General features: G+C 37.9%; 1 pseudogene; it reads right to left on the reverse strand.

The window, feature by feature from the left end:
- The window catches only part of LOC107753742 (GTPase IMAP family member 8-like), a 17,375-nt pseudogene extending 13,506 nt beyond the window's left edge, over positions 1-3,869 (reverse strand).
- Positions 3,870-8,638: the final 4,769 nt, after the last annotated feature.

Consider the following 8,638-nt stretch of genomic DNA (forward strand, 5'->3'; position numbering starts at 1 on the left):
AACTAACCAAATATGGGCATAAACACTGGGACACAGGGAGCACATGGGGAACAAAACACAACACAAGCCTGACAGTGACAGAGAGCATTAAAGATGCAATTTTTTGACGGGATAGTATGACCCAAAGCTTGCCTACTATTCTGTTATGCACTCAAAATTATGTACTTTTTCTTCCCAAAAATGCCAGTATGGGGCAATGATCATTTCCCTGGACTATGGCTGAAAACTTTTATATCTAGCTTTGCTCTTCAAAAAATGTATAAATGCAATAAAAAAAAAAAGAAAAAAAGAAGCTTAGAAGTATAATGAAGAGACTATAGATGTGTGGAGTTATGGAATATACTGTATGTTTAACTAGTATTAGGATTGTATTGCCTGTATATTTTTTATTTATTTCATTATTTACCTATTTTATTATTATTTTATTTTATTATTTAATTATTTGTTTTGTTTATTTCATACTGTCAGGGGTTTGTTGTTGGGGGGAGGGGGTTTCATTAAGATATGTTTGCAATGTGTAAACTGTATAAATTCAATAAAGAAATGTTAAACATAAAAGGAGCTGCGCAGAATGAGAAAGCAGAATGCTCTCAAATTGCTCTTGTGGTACTTTGATGCCAGACATAACAGTCACATGGCACTGGCACCGTCTCATGTAAACAAAATTCCTCACTTGCATGCACTGCTTCAAATCAGATGGCAATTAGTCTGTGCAGTGTCGCATCAAGTTGAAACACAACTATTGTCATAACTCCAGCATGCTTATAATAAACAGGAGGTTGTAAAGTTTTGGTTATAATTAATAGGTAATAGTTATCTTTACAGTTATCTTTCTTGGTGTGAACATCCCTTAAAGAATCTTGATATCCATTACGGCATTAAAACACTTGCCAATAGACAAACATTTTTAAACAGAGTTTTTAGTCCAATTTGATGGATGTATTCAAAAGTTCCTCTACAGACCATTCAAGTTTTTGGTTTAATGCATAAATAATAATAACAATTAATGTAATATTCAATTTAATAATAATAAAAAAAAACTTTTACCCACACTTTTAGATGAACTGAAAGAAAAATAATTACCTAAAGGCAGTACATTTGATCTTTGGCTCATTGTCTCACCTGGTCTTGATTCATCAGGAATCTTCAGGTGATGACCTCCGTTCTCCTCCAGCATCTTCTCGATGCTCTCCAGAAGTGTCTGCACCTCTGATTGGTCTCCATTCCTCTGTAGATGATGGTGTGGACATCTGCAGGTCTGTTGGAGAGACTCAATGGCTCTGCTGACATTGTCAGAGTCTTCATTGCTTGCATACTCCTGCTCCTCATGCATGAAGACAATAATCACATACTCAGATGCACCTGCACCAAAAACGATGTTAATGAGCTTGAGAGCTTCTTTCTCCAGATCTGTAAATGTTCCAGGCTTAAGGACCAGAAGAAGGGCATGAGGTCCAGGGTAAGCCAAATAAAAGAATCTTTCCATGTCTTGCTCCTCGGGACAGTGAATGGGATCAAGCAGGTCAGGAGTGTTGATCACCATTACACATCTCTCCAGCACCATCCCATCATGCCTCTCAAACAAATTCCGGGGGGACGGCGACTCTGAGAACACCTTTTCTCCCAGTATTGTGTTCCCACAGAAGGCTTTAACATCTGCGTTTGACCCCAGCAGAACTATTCTCAGCTCTTCTTTGCCCAGAGACACTGAAATGACACAAACAGGTTTTGTGTAAGTTGATAGTAATGTTACAGTTCCTAGGGGTGTAATGGTACACAAAAATGACATTTTAGTACTGTATGTTACTTTCTTTCTTTCTTTCTTTCTTCTTATTAAATGGCGGTTTACTGAAAAATCGGTCTGTCTTTGAATAAAACAAAAGTCTGTCAATATTGCAATATTGTAATTGGGGGAGGAGACTTAAAGCGCTTACATTTTTGGATGCAAATATTAGCAAAATATTGTGGAATATAATTTGAATTACTGCACTGCTATTATAATCCACTCTGTCTATCTGGTGCACATGCATGTGCTAGAATTCATTCAGTGAAGTCTGTTAAGTTAAATGCTGCTGAGAAGAATGGTCAAGTTCTTCTCCGTAAAGGTCAAATTCTGCATTCGTTATGAATTCAGTTACGAAAGTTGCATGGTCAAGAAGCGTAACAACATGTTTTTGTGATATTGAATGCTCATTGGCTCTTGCCTGCTTCGTCACAGATTGCGGCGTGTCGTGTTTCAGTCGCTGTACATTTGAAATGGGAAGTGTGCACCTTCACCGAGAGAAGCCAATTAATATTTTTATCAATTAATCGCTTATATTCTGCTCTGCACCTCATACAAAACGTTTATATACCGCCAGAGAGGATCGCGACTGCAGCTCATCGTCATTTGAACTACTTTTGGTACCGCTTTTGACATTTTCACAATAAATTAATTAATTTGACTACGCTTCTCTGTCTGTTATGCTTTTCTTCATAACTGTACGTAGATTTAAGAAATGGTTATGGGTAGGTTTAGGGGTAGAAGTAGGATTATCGGCTCAAAATATTGTTTTAATGCTATATTGTTACTAAAATTGTAATTTTCCTACACATTTCTGTCCGTTACATTTTATTATTTTAATATATTGCATAAAATGTGTATGTTTAGGTTTGGGGGTAGGGTTAAGGGATCTTACATTTATCTACATAATGGTAAAAGGGAAATGATACAATACAATACATCCACATTGAACGTTTCAGCATCTATCCAAACGTACAAAAAAGTTAATTTTGTGTCTTTGAAAGTTACGAATTAATACCTATATAATAACAATGAAACACGCACCTGGAGCAGTGCAGCAATTGGGGGTTGGGTGCCTTGCTCAAGGGCACCTCAGTCATGGATACTGAAGGTCGCTGTTCATTCACTCCCCTCACCTACATTTCCTGCTGGTACTGAGACTCTAACCCCCGACCCTTCGGGTTACAAGTCAGACACTCTAACCATTGGGCCACGACTGCTCAAGGGTAGAGTAGGGCACACCAGATAGCTTTATGATTTAGTATGAACTGCTTCATATAAAGCACATCTTGCACTCAAGACATCTTGGATCATGCACTTATCCAACAACAACTCAATTTCTGTCTGTTATTTTTCAGATTTGCTTGCAACATTAAAGTTTATTGATATAAATTATATTGTCCCATCCTAGGAAGGAAGCTCAGAGTTTACAATTACATTCCACACAAAAGTTCCATATGTACATTGGTTAAAACAACACTTTTTTTCATTCGGTACACATACGTATGTACCAAAATATGTGTACCATTATATCACAAATTGCTACTCACAGTTCTGTTGACGAATTCTCTTGATTTTAGAGTAGATATGTGATTTTCACAATCTGACCTAATTCACTGAATTAATGCAGTGCTCTGAGACACAAATACAGTAACGACTACTGCTATTAGACTCCTCTTAAAAGAAAGAAACTAAATGTACAGTACATGCATAATCACAGAACCCAGTTTTACAGTTTAACCCAGAGTATGTCTTGTAAAAATCTGAGTAAATGTGTAACAGCAGTTCATTTAACATCGCATCTTTAAGTTTTCTTTATTTAAATGCAAATCTCACTGTACGGAGGTTGACGTTTGCTTCCTCTTCTATGGAATAAACTGTCCCGATCTTCTTCTGTTGAAATAAACAAACAAATATTATCATTGCACTGAATGATGTTTTGAAGAAATATATTACCACAACATGAACTGTCCATTATTTCAGGCCTTATAAACAGTATGCACTTTCAAAGAACTGCTGTATATATTAAAAAAATTTTTTTAACAGACTCACCAGGTTGTGAGGATGATCCACTCCCGTCTGCCATCTTCACACAACTCTAATTTTTGTACAGTGAAGCACTTCAGATGATAGGAAACAATCTGTGTTTCAGCCGTTTTTGCATTACTGTAAGTCTGTATGTTCGTGTTAAATCAAAAGTTGTGTTTATCAAACCAGAAACAGGTTCGACTTGTTATTTGGCGTACATTCCATGCAACGCACGATGCTATCAGTGCAGTGTGATCTGTCTGATGTCTGCCTGTGTAATATCTAGACAGCATGGTAAAGTGCAGTGGCTTTTAATTGTAATCTTCTCTGGTTAATTAAACTTGATCACTCAGCTGATATAAGGAGTGTCAACTCAAGAAACACTATTCACATATAATTCTGATAAAAGCCCCTTTGTGATTTTTCTAAACTCCTAAGTTGTGCATAAGACTTTAAACCTTTGCAGCAGCCATCTCTTTTCTTGCTCTGACAGTCTGACAGAAATCTTTGACAAACCTCTGCTAGAAAAGTGATATACAATTGGAGAGGAGTGATATAGCAGCTGCTGTGCTCTGTGTCTCTGATGTGATGACCGAGCCCCTATCCAGCACCTGAGAAGAAATGTTATTCAAACCTTTACAATAATGTAATACAATCACAAGGGACAAGTTTGGACAAGTTTGAGCTGTTCAGGAACTTTCCAAAACAGGCTACTTTAACACCATATCTTACTTACTTTAAAGGCACAATATGTAAGATGTATTAAAATATCCAGTCGGCGCCAATGGCCTCGTGGGCAGCGCGCTGACATGTAGCGCCTTTGCGCTTCGGGCGTCTCGAGTTCGAGTCCCGGCTCATGGACCTTTCCCGATCCCATCCCCCCTCTCTCTCTCCCACTTCGCTTCCTGTTGACATACTGTCCTATCTAAATAAAAGGCATAAAACGCCAAAAAAAAAAAAATATCCAAAAAAAACGCTTGCATGGTGTACAACACGGTATTTTGTACAATTGCGTGCTTACCTTATGTTACCAAGAATTTGTAAATTCTGAGAAATTCACAAATTTAAATAGTGCTCATCCCTAGCCACTTGTCGCCTGTCAATGACATAATATCTGTGTTATCCCTGGTATACTGCCATAATAACCATGGCAACAGATGTGGACAACTGCATAAGTAGTGGTTGTAACGGCACTCTGTTGTTGCTTCGTTCAATCATTATGGACCATGGTAAGCAGACTTTGGGACAAAAGGAGAAATAAAATGAGGATCAATATCGGTGTGGCGTTTTTGAGATGCTGAGCGCTTCGCAACAAACTTCAACTTGACAGAGACACCGCTCTTGCGTGTGCTTTATTAGACAGGTGATCAAATTTACATAAAACGATTCAATGTTATATAGCTCAACACAATGAAATGTTAGAATATCATCATGATATTCTAATGTTGATCTAGCTTATTGCTAGTCTCATACAGCCAACATGGCCACCGGCAGTTACGTGCTTTGGACAGGTTTGCTCCTGAACCGGACTGCATCTCCTCGAGCCCCACACGACCCGAGTTTCAACCCCTGGAGCTGCATAGAGCTCTAGTAGCCCGTCCAAATGCCATAATCCCTGTGTCAATAGCCGACCGGGATCGGGAAATAGGTCAGGGAGCAACCGGTAGTTCGGTAGAATGAAATGTCCTCATTCCTTTATATCCCCCAGGACTCGTGTGTGGCGCTGATATCGGTCGCTCATTAGCAATCACGCCTGCAATTCTCGACCCTGCCCTGCTTCATACCACAGTCATGTTAAAAAAACTCATCCATAAACATTATTTCATTATAAACATTATTAGATACATTGGCATGACGACAAGTTCCATAATTCCATGCTCATTCACTGTGTCATCAATCTACGCCTTTGTTATAGTTTTGAATAGGTTAGCGACCTCTAGCGTCAAAAATAAAATACATATCAAGGCTTTTAACGACTCATATACTATACCAGTGGATCCCAAACTGGGGGTCGCCAAGTTAAACCTTTTAAAATGCTTTAAAAAAGCACATGGCTACACAGAGCCATCAGTTTACAGTGTCGCAATGACCGTCTTTTGTCAGTGCCTCACTCGTCAAAGTTTAATGAGTGTGTAGACGCACTGCACTGAAAACAGATGAGTGCTCTTTGAATGGGTTCCTATGGAGACCGGAACAGAAGAGCATCAAATCGGAAGTTAGAATTCGTAATGGCGGCACTCATCATTTACTCAGGAAAAAGGTCTATACAGTTAAAAACACATTGCAATGGTGAACACTTAGAATATGCTCACGTCATGAATAATGTATGAAAACACATCTGGAAATGTTCGTAAAATAGCTAATTGTGTTCCATTTAAGTCAAGTAAAATGTATTTGTATAATGCTTTCATAATGCAAATAATTTCAGAGCTGCATTAAAAAGGGCCATACTGTTATGTTATCCCTTAATGCTTTAAAGGGATAGTTCACCCAAAAATGAAAATTACTGCATGATTTACTCACCCTCAAGCCATTGTAGGTGTATATGACTTTCTTCTTTCAGACGAACACAATCGGAGTTATAATAAAATTTATCCTGGCTCTTCCAAGCTTTATAATGGCAGTAAATGGGGGGTGAGATTTTGAAGCTCAAAAACGTCCATTCATCCACCCTTAAACGACTCCACACGGCTCCGGGGGGTTACTAAAGGTCTTCTGATATGAATCACGACGTTTGTGTAATAAAAATATCCATAATTTATTAAATGATGGTCCTAATACAAGAAAACAAATATTAATATTTAAAACTTTATAAAGCAAAACATCCAGCTTCTGGCGGACCGCGACTTACAAAGAATGCGTAACCTCTCTCGCAGATCAAAATGCGACGTATGACATAGGACGTAAGTGTTTTGAACTGCAAGAGGCGTTACGCATTCTTCCTAAGTCGCGGTCCGCCGGAAGCTGGATGATTTGCTTTATAAAGTTTTAAATATGGATATTTGTTTTTCTGTATTAGGACTGTCATTTAATAAATTACTAATTTTAAATTCTTGGTATCCTAATGTTTGCAATTCTTCCTTAAGAACCTGTCTTTCTCTTTTATATGCAGAACATACCATCATAACATGCTCCACCGTTTCCTCTATTAAACAAACATCACATGAACATGTGTGATGTTTCCCTATAATATGCAAAGTATAGTTAAGATTTGAATGCCTTGTTTGTAAGTGTGTAAAAATGACTTGCTCTCTTCTACTTACGTTATGAATTATTTTATTTTTCTTTATGGTCCTTTTACATGAGTTCCAAATGTCTGCCATTTCCTATTGCATGCTTCGAAAATAAAATGTTTTTCATCTTTATTAATTCTTTAGCCATTTTGGCGAAACTGTGCTGTACTCCGCCTCCTCTGAACCCCACCCCTTGAACTTGAGCGCTCAAAGTACACACACACACACACACACTTGAAAACTCTTGAAAGAAACATGTCTTATATGAATATACTAAATATAGTATCATATGAATATTGGTGGCTTAATTAATTGCAACATTCTTCCAGACGTCTCAAAGCATCTGACAAGCATTATATTTGGATATTTCAATTCAGATCTCACAAATGAAAATCCATCTATTCATTGTCCATACATAGGCTTGTCCTATTTATTTTCTTTAATAATTACAAAGGAAAGCTCAATCTCTCACAGTACCACCACAAATTAATGAAGCTCAAAAAATGATATTGTTCACCCTAATTTCCCATTATTCTGTATTTTATTCAGATCTGTAAAAGGTGCAATAACAGTAAATGTGTAAATAGAATCATTTTTAACAAGGTGATTTTACTGATCAAGGACTAGTGTGGTACAGCAACAGCTCCACACAGGCTTTCACAAGGAATTCTGGACCATGTGAATATTTAAATGTGAAGGTATTTGGCAGAAGCATGTACAATATTTACCAGAACTAGGTTTTTGGTCCCTTAAACCTGTGGGCCATGATAATTTGTCACACATTATGCCTAACTTTATTAAAAGCTGCACCAACAGCTGTGCCAACAGCTCCACCAACAAATGCACCAACTGCTGCACCAGCAGGGCCACCAATACAGTGCCGTGAAAAGGTTTTTGCCCCTTCCGGATTTTTTTTTTTTGCATATTTGTCACACTTGAAAGATTCAGATCATCAAACCAATTTTAATATTACACAAATATAATTACAAAAAGATAAATACCAAATGCAGTTTTTAAATGATGATATCATTTATTAAGGGAAAAAAGCCGTCCAAACCTACCTGGCCCTATGTGAAAAAATTATTGCCCCCTCCTGCTAAATCATGAAAGAGCTGTGATTAAGCACATTATTTTAGAAAGCTGAGTTAAATGTTACTAGCCACACCCAGGCCTGATTACTGCCAGACCTGTTGAATCAAGAAATCACTTAAATAGAAGCTGTCTGACAAAGTGAAGCATGCTTAAAGAGCAACACAACATGCCGCGATCTAAAGAAATTCAAGAACAGATGAGAAACAAAATAGTTGACATGTATCAGCCTGGAAAGGGTTATGAAGCCATTTCTAAGGCTTTGGGACTCCAGCGAACCACGGTCAGAGCCATTATCCACAAACTGAGAAAACTTCATCCCGTTACATCTGGTGTAAAACCAACACAGGATTTCATAAAAAGAACATCATACCAACAATCAAACATGGCGGTGGTAGTGTGATGGTCTGGGGCTGCTTTGATTGATGGAAGCATGAATTCTGCACTCTATCAGAAAATCCTGAAGGAGAATGTCCGGCCATCAGTTTGTGACCTCAAGCTCAAG

The sequence above is a fragment of the Sinocyclocheilus rhinocerous genome, unplaced genomic scaffold (genome assembly GCF_001515625.1).
Source record: "Sinocyclocheilus rhinocerous isolate Xijiao unplaced genomic scaffold, SAMN03320098_v1.1 scaffold202, whole genome shotgun sequence".
Lineage (NCBI taxonomy): Eukaryota > Metazoa > Chordata > Actinopteri > Cypriniformes > Cyprinidae > Sinocyclocheilus > Sinocyclocheilus rhinocerous.